The following is a 20,879-nucleotide window of genomic DNA, read 5'->3' as shown; positions in this document are numbered from 1 at the left end:
TTTCATCAAGAGGCTTTTTAGTTCCTCTTCACTTTTCTGCCATAAGGGTGGTGTCATCTGCATATCTGAGGTTATTGATATTTCTCCCAGCAGTCTTGATATCCAGCTTATGCTTCTTCCAGCCCCGTGTTTCTCATGATGTACTCTGCATATAAGTTAAATAAGCAGGGTGACAATATACAGCCTTGACGTACTCCTTTCCCTATTTGGAACCAGTCTGTTGTTTCATGTCCAGTTCTAATTGTTGCTTTCTGACCTGCATACACATTTCTCAAGAGGCAGGTCAGGTGGTCTTGTATGCCCATCTCTTTCAGAATTTTCCACTGTTTATTGTGATCCATGCAGTCAAAGGCATTGGCATAGTCAATAAAGCAGAAATAGATGTTTTTCTGGAACTCTCTTGCTTTTTCTATGATCCAGCAGATGTTGGCAATTTGATCTCTGGTTCCTCTGACTTTCCTAAAACCAGCTTGAACATCTGGAAGTTCACGGTTCACATATTGCTGAAGCCTGGCTTGGAGAATTTTGAGCATTACTTTACTAGCATGTGAGATGAGTGCAATTGTGCGGTAGTGTGAGCATTCTTTGGCATTGCCTTTCTTTGGGATTGGAATGAAAACTGACCTTTTCCAGTCCTGTGGCCACTGCTGAGTTTTCCAAATTTGCTGGCATATTGAGTGCAACACTTTCACAGCATCATCTTTCAGGATTTGAAATAGCTCAACTGGAATTCCATCACCTCCACTAGCTTTGTTTGTAGTGATGCTTTCTAAGGCCCACTTGACTTCACATTCCAGGATGTCTGGCTCTAGGTCAGTGATCACACCATCGTGATTATCTGGGTTGTGAAGATCTTTTTTGTACAGTTCTTCTGTGTATTCTTGTTACCTCTTCTTAATATCTTCTGCTTCTGTTAGGTCCATACCATTTCTGTCCTTTATCAAGCCCATCTTTGCACGAAATGTTCCCTTGGTATCTCTAATTTTCTTGAAGAGATCTCTAGTCTTTCCCATTCTGTTGTTTTCCTCTATTTCTTTGCATTGATCGCTGAGGAAGGCTTTCTTATCTCTCCTTGATATTCTTTGGAACTCTGCATTCAGATGCTTATATCTTTCCTTTTCTCCTTTGCTTTTCACTTCTCTTCTTTTCACAGCTATTTGTAAGGCCTGCCCCAGACAGCCATTTTGCTTTTTTGCATTTCTTTTCCATGGGGATGGTCTTGATCCCTGTCTCCTATACAGTGTCACGAACCTCATTCCATAGTTCATCAGGCACTCTATCTATCAGATCTAGTCCCTTAAATCTATTTCTCACTTCCACTGTATAATCATAAGGGATTTGATTTAGGTCATACCTGAATGGTCTAGTGGTTTTCCCTACTTTCTTCAGTTTAAGTCTGAATTTGGCAATAAGGAGTTCGTGGTCTGAGCCACAGTCAGCTCCCGATCTTGTTTTTGCTGACTATACAGCAAAAACTGTATATGACTATACAGAGCTTCTCCATCTTTGGCTGCAAAGAGTATAATCAGTCTGATTTCGGTGTTGACCATCTGGTGATGTCCATGTGTAGAGTCTTCTCTTGTGTTAATATGTAACTATGAAATGTTACACATTCATTGACAATTTGGAGAAAGTGTTATGTGTTTCTTTTAGTAGCAGGAGAAAGAAACAAAGGTTACTTTGGAAATATTGTGGAAAAGTAGAAATCATAAGCTGAAAAAATAAGTCATGTATGAATCTGTCACCCAGAGGTTTTCATATTGTCAGATCATCTATGATACACACATGTATGCACATGTGCTCAAGTGCACCTTCACAATAGAATACCCTGTATGTGATTTCCATATCCTTCCTTTTTTATTAACTAATAACTCATCTCTCAGTGTTGAATCCACATTTATATTCATGGCTGCGTATTAATGTGGATATTGGGTGCCAGGTTATACATTTATTGGCTAATCTATTGAAAAAATATGTAGGTTGTGGATAATTTGTTGCTGTCAAACTACTGTCACATACACACATAAACACATCCACACACGTGTGTGCACACACACATGAGAGAGGAGTGAGAGAGGACCTCTCTAGAATTTGTTAACTTGTTAATCGTAAAAATATAAGATGGTGCCTATAAGAAAAAGTTGTCCCGAGGCTCCTCTCTGCCACAGGAGGACTAGGAGGGAAAGAACGCTGAATTCATCAGTAGCCTTGAAAATGTTGGAGCAAAAAAGCAAGGGAAAGTATTTGAACTTTTTTAAACAAGCATTTTGACTAGTCTTGCATGGGCATCAAAGTAATGCCAAAGCCAGCATGCTGCTCAGGACTTCCCATTGTACCTGCACTTTTCCTCTCTAGTTTTCTGACCTTTTTCAGGTTTTCTCTCCATATTGATGGCTCTTGAAGCCTGAAGAAGTGAAGTCCATAACACAGTAGAAAAGCTCTTGCAGTGGAACACATCAAAGGCACATCAGGGCAGGTTAGCTTCGGTGGCTCTCCTGAGCAGTAATGAGGCCGGTGGCCAAACTCTCAGTAGCCACACAGACCAACTCAGCAGGCCACTGTGGCCACAGGTTCCACGTTGCCTTTGATCCAATCCAATGCAGTCTCCTCACCTTCTAGTTGTGATCATGAGAAGCACCAGTGAGAATGCACATCACGCATTAATTCAACTGTGCTGTGTTATTATTTATGGAGGCTGATTATTAAACTTCCTTCTCTAAGTCATTTAGGTTCTAGTCAGACAATGATGGTGTGATGGTGCAGCTACCTACAGAGGGCCTCTTGGACTGGAGAAGAAGGGGCAGAGTAGGCCAGAAAGGGAAGGCATCTGAGAGGAGTTAATACTTGAGGAGTTAACTGAACCACGAAGTTGAGAGGGAGTTGTGAGAAACAGAAGGACATTTCCTTCCAAGGAAGCAACAGGACTGGGCGGGAAGAAAGTGTGTTTGGATCCTACTGTATTCCACAAGAGATGTGGTGAAGGCCTGCGCTGAGGCATTGAGATGGAGCTGCTGGGATAGAACTGATTTGAAAGATACATGGGAGCTAGGACCTACAGGCCATGGAGTAGGGCATGGCATCTCAGCCTCAGCGCCAGAGACGTTCTGGGCTAGATGGGGATTGTCCTCTGCATTTTAGCATGTTTAACCACATCCCTAGCCTTTCCTCATTAGATGTCAGCAGCATTTCTTTGCCCACTTCTGACATCCAAAAATGTCTGCAGACATAACCAAGTGTACCCGGCGGACAAAATCATCCCTAACTCAGAACCAGAAAGGAGAAATGAAGCAAAGAACACCAGGATAATTTTTGTACTGTCTATATCCAAACTAAAGCAGAATTGGGTCTTGAGTTGAGTTGGCTTTACTGAACTTGAGAGCCTGTGGGATGTCTCTGTGAAGCTGATGAATAAACAGGTGCATACATGGTTTTATAGCCAAACATAGATAACTGAGCTCAAGATTAGAAATGGACTCACGAGTCTCCTTGGAAGAAAAGCTATGACCAACCTAGACAGCATATTAAAAAGAAAAGACGTTACTTTGCCAACAAATGTCCATATAGTCAAAGCTATAATTTTTCCAGTAATCATGTATGAATGTGAGAGCTGGACCATAAAGAAGGCTGAGTGCTGAAGAATTGATGCTTTTGAACTGCGGTGTTGGAGAAGACTCTTGAAAGTCCCTTGGACTGCAAGGAGATCCAACCAGTCAATCCTAAAGGAAATCAGTCCTGAATATTCATTGGAAGGACTGATGCTGAACCTGAAACTCCAATACTTTGGCCACCTGATGTGAAGAACGGACTCATTGAAAAAGACACTGATGCTGGGAAAGATTGAAGGCGGGAAGAGGAGGGGATGACAGAGGATGCGATGATTGGATGGCATCACTGACTCAATGGACATGAGTTTGAGCAAGCTCCGGGAGTTGGTGATGGACAGGGAAGCTGGTGTGCTGCAGTCCATGGGATCACAGACTCCAAAACGACTGAGCAACTGAACAACAACACAAACCTCAGTGGTATTTGTACATCTACAAAGGCTGCCATCTGAACTATTTCAGCTTTAGATGAGCTGTCTTAAACCAAATGACTATTTCAGAATTATTTCTGTCATCATACTTGTTTGTGAAGTCTTTTTGAAATTTCCCTCTGATCAACTTGTACAAAGTAAAGAGGACTCTTTATGAATTACTTGTTCTGAACAGGGAGTAACAACACACTAAAGTCCTGCAGGTATGTTCTTCATAGCTGTGAATGTTAGTCGCTCAGTCATGTCTGACTCTTTGCAGCCCCATAGACTGTAGCCCACCAGGCTCCTCTGTCCATGGGATTCTCCAGGCAAGAATATTGGAGTGGGTTGCCACATCCTCCTCCAGGGTATCTTCCTGACTCAGGGATCAAACCTGCATCTTCTAAATCTCCTGAACTGGCAGACGGATTCTTTACCACTAGCGCCACCTGGGAATCCCATTCCCTCTAACTTCTGGTCCTCAAATCTTCCCTAGATCCTCATTATTTATTTTATAAAGGATGAAATAAAGCATAATAAGGCATTATAATTTCTTTTGTATAAATATCAGGACATTTAAGAGAACAACCTGTGGAAGAGACACTTAATTGGCCACAAAACATGTTTATTCTTGTAAAATGGTCAGGAAGAGCATGCCCAACTGGGGACCATGTTCCACCTTTGTTCAAGTGAGGCCAAGTGACAGAGTCCCACTGGTTGAATGTGAAGAACTTCTGGACTGTGGCGCCAGAAATATGTTTGCCATCTCTCCATCCCCTTACTCACGTTCGCTGGCTGGATGCTGACATCCAGGGAGGGTGACCTTGAAAAGCACCCTCAGTAAGAACATGAATGGCACCAGGGAACTCCCACCTCCCCTCCAAGGATAGGAGAATCCTGCTTGGACTTCTCTAAAGTGAGAAACAAACTATGTGTTAAACCACTATTTGGGGATTTATTTGTTATAGCCACTTGTGGTACCTTCACTAACACAAGACTGTCTGAGGCAGCCCATGGAAAACTCTTAATATTTGCCAGCCCAACCATATTTTTTTTTAAAGTTTACCCATCTGTTCAGTCAGTCAGTCACTTCAGTCGCTCACTCGTGTCTGACTCTGCAACCCGGAGGACTGCAGCATGCCAGGCTTCCCTGTCCATCACCAACTCTTGGAGCTTACTCAAACTCATGTCCATAGAGTCGGTGATGCCATCCAACTGTCTTCTCCTCTGTTGTCCCCTTCTCCTCCTGCCTTCAATCTTGCTCAGCATCAGAGTCTTTTCCGATGAGTCAGTTCTTCCCATCAGGTGGCCAAAGTATTGGAGTTTCAGCTTTAGCAACAGTCCTTCCAATGAAAACCCAGGACTGATCTCCTTTAGAATGGACTAGTTGGATCTCCTTGCAGTCCGAGGGACTCTAAAGAGTCTTCTCCAACACCACAGTTCAAAAGCATCAATTCTTTGGCACTCAGTTTTCTTTATAATCCAACTCTCACATCCATACATGACTGCTGGAAAAACAATAACTTTGACTAGCTGGACCTTTGTTGGCAAAGTGATGTCTCTGCTTTTTAATATGCTGTCTAGGTTGGTCATAGCTTTTCTTCCAGCGAGCAAGCATCTTTTGATTTCATGGCTGCAGTCACCATCTGCAGTGATTTTGGAGCCCAAGAAAATAAAATCTCTCACTGTTTCTATTATTTCCCGTCTATTTCCCATGAAGTGATGGGACCAGATGCCATGATCTTCGTTTTCTGAATGTTGAGTTTAAGCCAACTTTTTCACTCTCTTTTTTCACTTTCATCAAGAGGCTCTTTAGTTCTTCACTTTCTGCCATAAGGTTGGTGTCATCTGCATATCTGAGGTTATTTACATTTCTCCTGGCAATCTTGATTCCAGCTTGTGCTTCATCCAGCCCAGCATTTCTCATGATGTACTCTACATATAAGTTAAATAAGCAGGGTGACAATATACAGCCTTGATGTACTCCTTTCCTGATTTGGAACCAGTCTGTTGTCCCATGTCCAATTCTAATTGTTGCTTCTTGACCTGCATACAGATTTCTCAGGAGGCAGGTCAGGTGGTCTGGTATTCCCATCTCTTGTAGAATTTTCCACAGTTAGTTGTGATCCACACAGTCAAAGGCTTTGGCGTAGTCAATAAAGCAGAGGTAGATGTTTTTCTGGAACTCTCTTGCTTTTTCAGTGATCCAACGGGTGTTGGCAATTTGATCTCTGGTTCCTCTGACTTTTCTAAATACAGCTTGAACATCTGGAAGTTCACAGTTCACATACTGTTGAAGCCTGGCTTGGAGAATTTTGAGCATTACTTTGCTAGCATGTGAGATGAGTACAATTGTGTGGTAGTTTGAGCATTCTTTGGCATTGCTTTTCTTTGGGATTGGAATGAAAACAGAACTTTTCTAGTCCTGTGGCCACTGTTGAGCAGCACTTCCACAGAATCATCTTTTAGGATTTGAAATAGCTCAACTGCAATTCCATCCCCCACCGGTTACTGATACTATATTGAACCAATGCTGTCACACTCCTGATTTAATTGTAACATGCTTATATATGGTTCAGAAATATTCCTTTATATGGAAAGAAATGATAAAATATAATAGTCACAAAATGAAGTAAATTCTTAAATTTGGGTTAGGGGTTTGGAGAACGCTCATTCTAAGATTTATTGGTATTTGTAGCACCCACTATAATCCTGAAAGCAGCATCCTTGTTCTCAGGAATCTCACTGTTGAGAAGGGGAAGCTTGTATACGCATGCACATAAGGCGTTATGTAGGGAATCAGAGAGAGGGAGGGTGGGTCCGAGGACACCCACCTTTAGTTTGATTTTGACAGCATCAAATCCACCCAGCTATTGACTCCACCATCCCATACTCCCCATGACAAAATATCTTTTCTCAGATCAAACATATTTCATTTTTAATCACAGTGTCATTATGATACCTAAAAACGATCAAGAACTCCTGAATAACTTCTAATAACCAGCCCATACTCAAACGTATAGCTGGTGTGTCCAAGTGATGATTCAAACAGGACCCATGTGTTGCCTTCATTTTTATGTCTCTTATATTTAATCTTTCTGGAGTTATTTCTCCCCTCTCCTCCAGTAGCATATTGGGCACCTACCAACCTGGGGAATTCATCTTTCATTGTCATATCTTTTGGCTTTTTCACACTGTTCATGGGGTTCTTAAGGGAAGAATACTGAAGAGGTTTGCCATTCCCTTCTCCAGTGGACCAGGTTTTGTCAGAACTCTCCACCATGACCTGTCCATCTTGGGTGGCCTTACATGGCATGGCTCATAGTTTCATTGAGTTAGACAAGGCTGTGGTCCATATCATCAGTTTGATTAGTTTTCTGTGATTGTAGTTTTCATTCTGTCTGCCCTCTGATGAATAAGGATAAGAGCCTTGTGAAAGCTTCCTGATGGAAGGGATTGGCTGTGGGGGAATCTGGGTCTTATTCTCAGTACTGAGAACTGATGCTGAAGCTGAAACTCCAATACTTTGACCACCTGATGTGAAGAGGTAACTTATTGGAAAAGACCCTGATGCTAAGCAAGACTGAAGGCAGGAGGAGAAGGGGACAAAAGAGGACGAGATGGTTGGATGGCATCACCAACTCAATGGACGTGAGTTTGAGCAAGCTCCGGGAACTGGTGTTGGACAGGGAAGCCTGGCGTGCTGCAGGTGATTGGGTTGCAAAGAGTCAGACACAACTGAGCTGATATTTAATCTGGAACTTTCCTCCAGTCCCCTTGTTCCATGGAATTTCTCACATTCTGCATGTGATACATTGCTTTCTCATGGTGTCATTCACATTTATCCTTTATTCTCTCTATTATATCTGCAGGCTCGAGTTTAGGCTTAGGTTTAAATTCTATGGCACATGTGTATTTCAGGGTTTTCCCCTCATCCCTGAAATAATCAATTCAGCAGTGCCTGTTCTCTAATTCTTTGGGGGACTAGATGACCATGATGATTAATTCATGTGCACCTTGGCTAAGTGAGGGATGGTGTTTTAGGCAACTGAGTTTGTGGTCATTTGTTTTGCAGTATTGGAAAGTGAACACTTCCCTTTGTCTTTCTAAATGGTTAATCATTTCGTGTTACTATCCTGTTTAAAAATATGTCATGGGTTCCTCTTTCCCTGTAGGATAAAGCCCAAATTTCTTATCTTGGCATTCAATCCTCTCCCACCCAGACATCAGCTTCTCCTATTGGCCCCGCCCCCTCACACTGCACTCCAGCCTCAGAGAACAAATTGCAGATACATAGACACCTGCTCCTTTCTCTCCCCTTCCCAAACAGGCCACCTCCTTACTCATCTTCTGAGCCTCAGCTCAGAAACAATGTCTAGCAGACCTTCCCTTGGACCTTAAATGTAGGTTAAGTGTATATCCTTGGGCTCCCTGCCTGAGCCACATTTGTCACACTGTTGTTACCATCTCTTGACTCACCCGTCTTTGCCTGTTAGACCACAAGGTCTTGGCAGACTGGACCATCACTAATCCACCTTTGAACCATGGGCTCTCTGTGGGCTTGCTGTCACTGGGGGCTGAATAAAAATAGCCAGACTTCTCCTTGCCATGCTTTCACAAGCCTCAACTACTCTAGAGCAGAACTCCAGCTTCCTCTGAGCCACCCTCCTGCAGGACCTCTGAGTCTGAGGTGAAGAGAATGTGCCATTGAAGAGCACAGCATCTGCAGCCACTCTGGCCCTCCTGCCCCTGGACTTGGCTGGGAGCTCGGGGCTGGAGGAGGAGAGCCTGAGCCCAGTGGGATCTGGCAGGAAGCAGGGGAGCTTGACCTCCTTCGTCTTCCTGAACCTGCTGCCCTCAGACCTCTCTGAGGCCTGGAGTTCACATCAGTGCACAAAGAATAGCTCTAGGAGCTTTGTTCTAGGTGATGAGATAAGCCACAGAAACCTGAGGAAAGGCTTGGTCATCAGTGATGCCACCAATGGGTGTCTTGGGACAGGCTTTAGTCACCTGATCCCATCATCTCCAGCAGCAGCTCCCTTGCTATGGACAAATACTGAAGATCTTTATTTAGTCCCATATAACCATATCTAGGGCTTCTTTGGTGGTTCAGATGGTAAAGAATCTGTCTGCAACACAGGAGACCTGGGTTCTATCCCTGGGTCAGGAAGATACCCTGGAGAAGGGAATGGCAACCTGCTCCAGTATTCTTGCCTGGAGAATTCCATGGACAGAAGAGCCTGGTGGGCTACAGTCTATGGGGTCGGAAAGAATCGGACGTGACCAACACACACACACACAACTGTATATCGAAGCACAGCTGCAGTTGGCACCTCTAATTACATTGTTGCTCCTATGTGGAAATTCAGAAACTGCTGTAAGCAAATAAGGGTGGAACTCCCATTTGCCCTCATGACTACCCCAACTGGCTTCTCCATCTCTGTCTTGCATTGTTAGTGGCCCCAGAGACGTCCCTTTGAAGACCCCATCAGATCTCTGTCCACAACCCAGCCATGAATGAACACATCTGTCCGGCCTTCCCATAGCTGCTTCTGAAAGTTTTCTTTCATTTCTGCTGAAATATGTGTCCGACTAAAGAAAAAGCTTTAAATGAAGTTTAAAGACAAAAACCCAAAAAGCCCAGCTTAATATTTGTATGCTGAATATTAGCCCATCACCACTGGAAACTCTCAGATAAAACAACTCATAATGAAAATGCAGCAAGACCCTTAAATGTAGCAATTCTAATGCTCACCTCTATTATTATAATAATAGGGGTCTCAAATGGAGCTGTTGAGAACAGTGGCTGCCCCTGACTAGAATTCAACCAGAAAGATCAAGAGAGTGCCCTAATTGCCTTTCTTCTCAGATCAAACAATTGACTTAATTCTCTAGGCCTACACACCGAAATGTGTTTGAGGAGATTCAAATAGGTTACTATGGAGGATTAAGGTTTTCTCTGCAGATTATACTTTTATGCCCCGTAGTTCATTGCTTGAGGTGTTAAGTAGTTTTGTCAAAATAAGCAGGGCTGGAAGGATTTTTAGAATCTTACAAATCACACACTTGCTGAGTAACACAAGGGACGTCAGCTTTCCACCCCCCACCTTTTTTTTTTTTTTTTTAATGGTTGAGGTTTGGGGGGGGCAGAAATTAAGCATATTAAAGATTAGTTGAAAATTTCAAGAAGCATCACAGATAAGAGAAACACAAGCGTGGGGGTTTATTGTGTTTCGTCTTTCAAAAATTGTTTCACAAAATGATGCGGCTGAAGAAGCCACATAAAGAGAAGGGATTTTCTTGTGAGTGCTTAACTGCCTGAAGAGAGAGTCCAGAGGGGCTGTGAAATCAGACCCTGGAGGCTTCTCTGTAGTGCCATGCTAATCAGGGTTATTTTACTCCCTGAGACTTCATTTCTGCTTCCAGGAGTTGGTGGCAAAATAAGCTTTCATTTTCTCACAACAGCACATTCCCAGGAAAGGGCCCTTGTCCTGAAGTCCTCTGTGACATTCTGTCCTTGGTCTCACAGGTGGCTCAACTGTCTTCCCAGATCTCCCAGGATTGCACCCCTCCTTAATCAAAGGGCTGGTCAGTGAATGTACCCAGGTCATTAATTGCGTGGAGCTTGGGCGGTTTGTGCACTGTCCTCCCCTTCTTCAGTTCTCCTGGGTCCATCCCTCATCAGCTAAGCTATGTGAAGTAGCTTAATTGACATTGCAACATCGCACATCACACCGAGTGCGTGTGAACTGCCGACTAGATAAAGCCTGACGTGACTGGACACTGGTGGGCAGACAGCCCCCAGAACCACAGGCGGTTCCAGATGTTTTTGTCGAGGCTGGCACAGTTCCAGTCACTTCTGAGCTGGCCTTTCCAGTTTCTCCAGGTCTCAACTCCACGCACCGGGTGTTGGCAGGCGCGGGGAAAATATTCCTCAGGCTTTGATCTCCATCTCTGCTGCGGGCCCGGTTCCGTTGACCTCAGCCACGTCGCTGCCCTCCCGTGTATAATCCGCCAAGATGGCGCCCCTGGCCAATACTTCCAGACCGCCGACGGAGGCGCTCATGGCACGGCCGCACTCTGCAGTGTTCTGTGGATCGGGAAAGCTCATAAGTTGCTATTTGCCTCCTCCCCCAGTAAGGAGGGAACTTGCTGGCAAACCTCAAGGCAGAGTTAACTGGTGAGTGTGGAGATGCAGGGCTGGCCCAGACTTGGGAGTGGGGGTAGCTAGTGGGAGTCAAAGGCCCAGAGAGAAGGCGAGAGGCAGAGACTGGTGGGGCCGGCAGGTTCTTAGGGGCTGGGAGCAACTCAGGTGGTGGGAGAGGAGGATGGGCTGCTGAACAGACAGCTGGGGCATGTTCAGCAGACAATGAGGCAGGGAGAAAAGCCCAGGGGAGGTTAGGGGACACTAAGTGCTGTGCGTTCAGCCTTGCAAACTCCCTCCTTCGGTGTCTCCCAAGAGAGCCTTAGTAAAACACCTATTGCTCAGTAATGAAAGGAAGACAGCAATGGAATAAACAGTGTTGAGTCGAGTGGGGAGAGAACTGGGACCAAACGCAGGGTCTTGTCATATCTGGGTCACATCACATCACCAAGGGGACTGGGGAGCTGCTTCCTTCCACTGTTAGCTTTATGTCGATACATCTCTCTTCTGTTTGGGTCATTCCCATCCTGACTGAGGCCCAGACAGATCCTTCTGCCCTTTTGGTGCATAAGCCTCAGCCTTTTCTGTATATAGAACATCTCTCCCATAGAATCTCTGCACAAATTAAGTCCCTGGGTGGCATGGCAGCACTCAGATTGCTGAGAACCTCTGAGTGCCTTGGACGCGAGTGCGGAATGAATGCTTCCAGACAGAGGTCAACAAGCTTTCTGTGTAAAGGCCCAGATAGTACATATTTGAGACTTTGCTGGCAGACAGGCGAAATTGAGAATATTATGTAGGTATTTATAGAATGGGAGAGAAAACACATTTTCACAGATTTTACCGGTAAAAAAAAGTCAAAGCATTATAGACACTGAAATTTGAATTCCATATAATTTTCACATGCCACAAAATATGATTCTTCTTTTGATCTTTTTTCAATTATTTAACAGGGTGGAAGCCATTCTTAGCATGTGGGGTGTCTAAATAACAGGTGTGGGCTGCATTTGGCCCATTGGCTGTAATTTGCCAACCCCCGTTCCAGGAAGAGTGAAACGTGTCGCTGTAACGGAAGCAGCACTCACATCGCCCTGTTCTTCTCATAGTCACTGCAGACTTGATTGTTATGATCTGGATAAAAATGCTGGTCATCAAAGCGTCTGTTCCCAAATCAATGCCTGTGATTCATAACAGGTAGGCAAAATGACAGAGTTGTAGAATTTTCAACTCTTCTTTCAGATAATTAGGCTGCAGGCCCAAGTGCTTTGGTAATTAATGCTGGCCGATCCATTAAGCACGTGCCCTTTAACAGAAGTCCGCACCAGGGACCATGGTGGTGATCTCACATTTTTATGGCAGCATATGGTTTTCAAAGCACTTTAACATACAGTATCTCATTAGATCTTCTTAACCCCCCCCAAGAGGTAGAAGGGGTGGTATTATAACCCTTTTATGACTGGAAAGAACCTAAACACAACCAGGGCTTCAAGTAATTGTGCAGCTGTCTGCAATCAGTTATGCCCTGGTGGATGGAGGTTGGACCTCAGGTGTGGCTAGGAGCTGGGGATAGAGCAAAAAAGGCAAACCTGGAGCTTTGGTCAAGAGGGGCAACCGCCCACAGAGAAAATAATCCTACTCACATGAAAAGAATTGGTACACCTAAAAAGATGAAAAAGAACTCCCTCTTTGAATATTTCCAGAAATATTTAGCCTTGTTTATTGTAACCCAAAAGCATATCTTAAGGTAAAAGCCTCCAAAAGCTGAATAAATCCCAAAGATAAAAAGAAGAGACATCAAGGTAATAATTATACTTCCAAAAACAGTCCCCGGATACTTCTAAGGGCCAGTACCTGGAATGCGTATTTTGTTATTATCATATATGTGAAGATCTTAGAGCAGGCAGCAAAGAGAATGCTAAGAAAATCACAGCTCACAGGTTGACCCTTAAGGAGAGTGTGAATTAGGACTTAAAGGAAGTGATAGTGGCCCTCACAGACCCGAATGAGATCACAGAGGCCTGGGACTTTGATGGGCGGCAGTGGGTTAGTGGCCCAGCCATCCGCAGCCTGCCTAGAGCCAGCTTCCTTCCAGGGAGAGGTCAGGGGAGCAGGGCCAGCCTGCTGCTGCTGTCTGCTTCTATCACAGCTGCACAGCGACATCACACAAGCCCAGAGTCCTTTGAACACGGCTCCCAGGAACTGTCGCTCAGTGACAGAGCTGGTGCTCTTGGAGGGTAGTAGTTAAGAGCAAGAACTCTCAAGTTGCACGAACCTGGGTTCAAATCCCAAGCCCTCCCCTTACTGACCTTCACCTTGGGAAGCCTGCCTTCATGTGGTGGTGGTTTAGTAGCTAAGTTGTGTCTGACTATTTGTGGCCCTATGGACTGTGGCCCACCAGGGTTCTCTGTTCATGGGATCATCCAACTGGAATGGGTTGCCATTTCCTTTGCCAGGGGATCTTCCTAACCCAGGGATCGAACCCGGGTCTCTTGCTTTGCAGGCAGTCTCCACTGCATTGCAGACAGATTCTTTATTGACTGAGCCACCTGGGAAGCCCCCACCTTCATGTAGTTCATGGTTTATAAGAGAGGCTAACACAGTGGCTACGTGGTTGGCCTGTGGGAAGTGCTAAGTGAGATAGTGCGTATAAAACGCCCAGAACTTAGCCTGGGCTATTGCCATGGGTATTATTTATTAAGCCCAACAGTAAATCTGAAACAGCTAATAATTCTCTGGAGATGCAGCTTTATGGTGAAAGAAAGAGCATTAGCCTGGGGTCCAAAAGGCTTGGGTTGCCTGTGAAATTCTGACCCTTGGGAGAGGTTAAATAATTTGAGGAAAGACACTCCTGGAGCCCAAGCTGCTCCTCTCAGAAATGGGAGTTAATAATATCTATTTCATAAGGTCACTGGGAAGAGTACGAAAGACAGGGTGCGAGATGGCTTTCTCCAGTGTATTATTACAGACAGCCACAAAAATGTTCACAGCGTCTCTGAACAAGCAATATATGCTTATTTATGTGTAGCCACATCTCATTCCATAAAAGATTTGAGACATTCTTCAAATCTCAAGCAGAGCTCAAAACCCACATGAATAAAAAAATCCACATGAAATAATGAACCATAAATATGATTTTTAAAGGAGGACCCAGAAATAGGTGAAAGTGGGAACAAAAAGATCCAGGAGAAATAAACATTCGAAATTATAGGTCAGAAGATTTTATCTACTTCACTGTTCAAATTGAATATCCAATTTATCTTTTAAGGTTTCTCAGAGTCCAAGGGAAAAAAAGGGAGATGTAGATTTTCATTCTCATTGAAAAAAATATGTACAGATCTATCTTGCTCTCTCCTGTCCCCACCTCCCCCTCCCCTGTCCTTTCTTCAAGAGAAGCAAAAGTTTGCAAGGCTTCATACAATTTTCCCAAGGTAAGTACTATTTGTAAATAAAGCTGCCTCAGAGAGATTACCTAGCTTGCCGGGGATCACACACTTCCTATGAATAGGAGACAAAGCCAGGCTCCAAATTCAAGTCCAAAGGTACCGCAGCCCTGTTTCTCCCACCACAGCTAGCAGTAAAAGTCTTCAGTGTTTTTCTGGGCTGCAGCAGCTGGGGAAGCTGCTTCTTAGAAGAGTTGGACAGAGATTGTCTTGGTGCTCTAACTTTCTGCTCAATGTGCAATTCAACAGAAAATTACTTTTCCAAGGACATAGAAGCAGACATAAACCCTCTCGTTGCCTTGGTGCTAGACAAGCTGTATCAGATTTCGTGGAGGTATTGAGGATAGAAAGAAAGTTTGCTTGGGCTGGGAAATGAACTTGGCGTGGGGCACTTGCAGAGGTGTCAGCCCACAATTGCCAAAGGCTCTTGTGACGTAAACATGAGTAAGGGCACAACAGACTGTCACAGAAAATGCTCTGAAACAAGAAAGAAGATTCCAACTCAGAGGTGGGTGGGGCAAGAACAGGGTAGAGCAGGAATGGAGAAAGGCAAGAGAAGGAAAACAAAATGATTCTCAAAGTCCCAAACAGCCAATCCTTTCATTCAGGTCTGGGAGCTGATACCACAACATCATGGTCTGGAAACCCCTGTCATTGTAAATAAGCAAGGTTCAAGTTTACAAGAGAGTATAAAGTATATAGTTCCCACTGGAGTTTTTAACGGATCCATAAGGTCCTGAATTAAGGGGCTTCTCCAGGCACCATCATATTGATATCCAGACTGGAGGAACCTACCCATTATTGCAGCCCAGAGTAAGTGACACTCGTGCTTTTAACAAGGTTTATCTCTCCTCGGGTGGCTATAGATTATGTTAGCTTGGATTCTAAAATGCATTTCACAGTAGGTTCATAAAAGGGGCTCTGACTGAGAGTAAATGTCTTCAAGTCATATTCCTACAGCACATGTGGCATGTAGTCTTATAAGACTTTTCCTCTAGTGTCTCCAGATCAAATTCAAGGGCATGACTCCTGAAGTACAGCTCAGGAAAGACAATTCTGCAGAGGCCAAGGCCACTTGTTTCAGTTCTGCACCTTCTGATGTCAACTTTGATCGAAGGATAGACTTTGTGTGGAGTTGGGTCGTATATATGTCATATATTTCAAATGACTGTCCAACAATCTCAACCTGAGGTTTTTATAAGAACTGGACAGTTGACAGTTCGGCATTGTATTTTTCGGCACTGTCTTATATTAAAGGCAAGCAATATGTCAATCAGGGATGGAGTAGGGTCCTTTGGAAATAAAAAATAAACATGGAAATTTGATACTATTTTATGAAATGTGAGTAGGAAAAATATGCTATCTACTTGGATTGACAGCCATCCTACCACTGCACGGAGGCCAGATGCAGAAAACTAGAATTGCATTCAGAAATAGTTTGGGGTCTTTTCTGGTACTTCAGAAAATGATTAATTAAGTCCTGAAAATTTTACACTGTAGAGCATGAAAAGAAGTTTGGGGCCTGTAAAGTATTCAAGCGCTTGTTACTAGTTCCCCTCAATGACTGTATAAAACCTGGATAATGTGCCCACAGATAGCATAGTTTTGATCAAAGCAGTGTTCTGATGAGACTGCCAGGATGCATTAACTGAAAGATGTACTTGTTTTAGTTTCTAAGTAACTGTACCTGTTTTATGAGATAATTGGATATGAATCAATTAGGTTTTGGATGACATCTGCCAAAAATGATTTTAGTTGGGTCCTGTAATTAATTAACTGGAGGTCCTCTGGATCAGAAGGGTTTGCTTATTATTGAATGTAATTTGGGAGAATTTGAACCATAAATCCCTGGCTTTGAGGACTATTCAACTTTAATCATGGTGCTTTAGAGCTGGTGTTGCAGGGTTTAGGACAGGGCCCCTGCCTCTAGTTGGAAAGACAAGCGTTCACAGACAGGACCAAGGAAGAAAGACAAGAGTTAAAAGGTGACCACGACAGGGACTTCCCTAGTGATCCAGTAGCCAAGACTCCCTATGCAGGGGCCCAGGTTCAATCCCTGGTCGGGGAACTCGATCCCACATGCTGCAGTTAAACCTGGTGCAGCCAAATAAATAAGTAAAATAAATTAAAAAAAAAAAGAGGTTACCAACAGAATGGCATCATCAAAAAGTCTACAAACAATAAACGCTGGAGAGGGTGTGAAGAAAAGGGAACCCTCTTACATTGTAAGAAAGTTACATTCTTACACTGGGAATGCAAATTAATATAGTCAATAGGGAGAACTGTATGGAGAGTTCTTAAAAAGCTAGGAATAAAGCTACCATACAACCCAGCAATCCCACTACTGGGCATATACCCTGAACCCCAGTGTTCATTGCAGCACTATTTACAATAGCTAGGGCATGGAAGCAGTCTAAATGTCCATCGACAGATGAATGGATTAGGAAGTTGTGGTACATAAACACAAAGGAATATTACTCAGTTATATAAAGGAACACATTTGAGTCAGTTCTAATGAGGTGGATGAATCTAGAGTGTATTATACAGAGTGAAGTAAGTCAGAAAGAGAAAGATAAATGTAGGAAGTCAAGAAACACCTGGAGTAACAGGCAAATTTGGCCTTGGAGTACAGAATGAAGCAGGGCAAAGGCTAATAGTGTTTTGCCAAGAGAACGCACTGGTCATAGCAAACACCCTCTTCCAACAACACAAGAGAAGACTCTACATATGGACATCACCAGATGGTCAACACCATCAGAAATCAGATTGATTATATTCTTTGCAGCCAAAGATGGAGAAGCTCTATACAGACAGCAAAAACAAGACTGGGAGCTGACTGTGCCTCAGATCATGAACACCTTATTGCCAAATTCAGACTTAAGTTGAAGTAAGTAGGGAAAACCACTAGACCATTCGGGTATGACCTAAATCAAATCCCTTATGATTATACAGTGTAAGTGAGAAATAGATTTAAGGGACTAGATCTGATAGATAGACTGCCTGATGAACTACGGACGGAGGTTCGTGACATTGCACAGGAAACAGGGTACAAGACCATACGCAAGAAAAAGAAATGCAAAAAAGCAAAATGGCTGTCTGAGGAGGCCTTAAAATATCTATGAAAAGAAGAGAAAAGGAGAAAAAAGAGAAAAAAAAGAGAAAAGAAAAGAAAAGCAAAGGAGAAAAGGAAAGATATAAACATCTGAATGCAGAGTTCCAAAGAATAGCAAGGAGAGATAAGAAAGCCTTTCTCAGCGATCAATGCAAAGAAATAGAGGAAAACAACAGAATGGGAAAGACTAGAGATCTCTTCAAGAAAATTAGAGATACCAAGGGAACATTTCATGCAAAGATGGGCTCGATAAAGGACAGAAATGGTATGGACCTAACAGAAGCAGAAGATATTAAGAAGAGATGGCAAGAATACACAGAAGAACTGTATAAAAAAGATCTTCACGACCCAGATAATCACGATGGTGTGATCACTCACCTAGAGCCAGACATCCTGGAATGTGAAGTCAAGTGGGCCTTAGAAAGCATCACTATGAACAAAGCTAGTAGAGGTGATGGAATTCCAGTTGAGCTATTTCAAATCCTGAAATGCTGTGAAAGTGCTGTACTCAATATGCCAGCAAATTTGGAAAACTCAGCAGTGGCCACAGGACTGGAAAAGGGCAGTTTTCATTCCAATCCCAAAGAAAGGCAATGCCAAAGAATGCTCAAACTACCACACAATTATATTCATCTCACATGCTAGTAAAGTAATGCTCAAAATTCTCCAAGCCAGGCTTCAGCAATACATGAACTGTGAACTACCAGATGTTCAAGCTGGTTTTAGAAAAGGCAGAGGAAACAGAGATCAAATTGCGAACATCCACTGGATCATCGAAAAAGCAAGAGAGTTCCAGAAAAACATCTATTTCTGCTTTATTGACTATGCCAAAGCCTTTGACTGTGTGGATCACAATAAACTGTGGAAAATTCTGAAAGAGATGGCACCTGACCTGCCTCTTGAGAAACCTGTATGCAGGTCAGGAAGCAACAGTCAGAACTGGACATGGAACAAAAGACTGGTTCCAAATAGGAAAAGGAGTACGTCAGATAGGAAAAGGAGTACGTCAAGGCGGTATATTGTCACCCTGCTTATTTAACGTATATTCAGAGTACATCATGAGACACGCTGGGCTGGAAGAAGCACAAGCTGTAATCAAGATTGCTGGGAGAAATATCAATAACCTCACATATGCAGATGACACCACCCTTATGGCAGAAAGTGAAGAGGAACTAAAGACCCTCTTGATAAAAGTGAAAGAGGAGAGTGAAAAAGTTGGCTTAAAGCTCAACATTCATAAAACTAAAATCATGGCATCTGGTCCCATCACTTCATGGGAAATAGATGGGGAAACAGTGTCAGACTTTATTTTTCTGGGCTCCAAATCACTGCAGATGGTGATTGCAGCCATGAAATTAAAAGACACTCACTCCTTGGAAGGAAAGTTATGACTAACCTAGATAGCATATTCAAAAGCAGAGACATTACTTTGCCAAGAAAGGTTCGTCTAGTCAAGGCTATGGTTTTTCCAGTAGTCATGTATGGATGTGAGAGTTGGACTGTGAAGAAAGCTGAGTACTGAAGAATTGATGCTTTTGAAGTGTGGTGTTGGAGAAGACTCTTGAGAGTCCCCTGGACTGCAAGGAGATCCAACCAGTCCATCCTAAAGGAGATCAGTCCTGGGTGTTCATTGGAAGGACTGATGCTGAAGCTGAAACTCAAGTACTTTGGCTACCTCATGTGAAGAGTTGACTCATTGGAAAAGACCCTGATGCTGGGAGGGATTGGGGGCAAGAGGAGAAGGGGATGACAGAGGATGAGATGGCTGGATTACATCACTGACTAGATACACATGAGTTTGAGTGAATCTGGGAGTTAGTGATGGACAGGGAGGCCTGGTGTGCTGCAATTCATGGGGTCTCAAAGAGTCGGACACGACTGAGTGGCTGGACTGGAACTGGAATGCATATATATGGAGTCTAGAAAGATAGTACTGATGATTCTACTTGCAGGGCTGCAAAGGAGACACAGACATTTTGGACACAGTGAGGGAAGGAGAGGGTGGGGTGATATGAGAGAATAGCATTGGAACATATCCATTACCATATGTGAACTAGATGGCCAGTGGGAGTTCACTGTATGACACAGGGAACCCAAAGCCACTGCTCTGTGACAACCTAGAGGGGTGGGAGGGGGAGGAAGGTGGGAGGGACGTTCCAGGGGGAGGGGACATGTATGCCTAGTACTGATTCATGTAGATGTATGGCAAAAACCTTCACAATATTGTTAAGAAATTACCCTATAATTTAAAAAAATTTTAAAAAACAAGGTAACAAGACAAAAAGAAATGTGAGGGGACATTCCCCAGGCCCTACATTACCCAAATAATTGGGATGCCACATTAGTAAGTCCAGAAGTATCTGAACCTCACAAATAAGATATTAACCACTCTGTTGGCCAGAATTTAGCTTGGGGAAAAAAGCTGTAATGGTCGCACATTGTATCTCTGTCTTTTTGCTTTACACACTTTTGCTCAGCCAAGATACCATGAGCACAACTACAAATGTGAGGCTTTAGCCTCAGGTTGATGATGGAATCCAGTCTGTTGTCAATCAACAAAAGATCACCTTTGTCCTTTGGGATGCTCTGGGGTCACCAAAGGAATAAGATAGCCCACTTATCTGCCTAACATCTTCAACTCTCCAAAGTAAAGCCCTGACTCAGAAGGAAGTCTTAAAAAGCCTCACATGTGAAACTGTGACTCAAACAAAGCCATGTATTCACTTCCCTGGTTCTTCTCAGATTTACCGGCTCTCCTGGACCAAGCTTCTTAACGAGTACCTGGCTCTGGTTTCTCCTTCTCTTCAGATGAGAAGCAGTGCGGCAAGCCAGGAAGAGAAAGAGGATGTCTCAATGGGAGCTACAGATGTGGTCAGAGCCAGTGAAACGTTAAGTCTAGAGCCATAATAATAATAATAAAGAAAATTCTAGACATGGAATCATACTTTATATAAAAGTCAAATACTGTAAGCAACCTAAATGTCCATTGACAGATGAATGGATAAATAAGATGTACATATGCACAATGGGATATTGCTCAGCCAACAAAAGGAATGAAATTGCTTCATTTGCGGAGACATGGATGGACCTAGAGACTGTCATACAGAGTGAGGTAAGTCAGAAAGAGAAAAATGAATTTCATCTATTAGTGTATGTATGTGGAATCTAGAA

General features: G+C 43.4%; 1 long non-coding RNA gene across 1 annotated transcript in view; it reads left to right on the top strand.

The window, feature by feature from the left end:
* Window positions 1–12,109: 12,109 nt before the first annotated feature.
* LOC147350180 (uncharacterized) overlaps window positions 12,110–20,879 on the top strand; it is a 29,628-nt gene continuing 20,858 nt past the window's right edge. The window contains exon 1 of the long non-coding RNA XR_015149243.1: window positions 12,110–12,350. This is a non-coding gene — a long non-coding RNA (uncharacterized LOC147350180). The remainder of the gene's footprint in view (window positions 12,351–20,879) is intronic.

The sequence above is a fragment of the Bos grunniens genome, chromosome 20 (genome assembly GCF_055505025.1).
Source record: "Bos grunniens cultivar Pamir isolate PY7600 chromosome 20, Bosgru_T2T1.0, whole genome shotgun sequence".
Lineage (NCBI taxonomy): Eukaryota > Metazoa > Chordata > Mammalia > Artiodactyla > Bovidae > Bos > Bos grunniens.
This window is presented reverse-complemented; position numbering and strand designations above follow the sequence as displayed.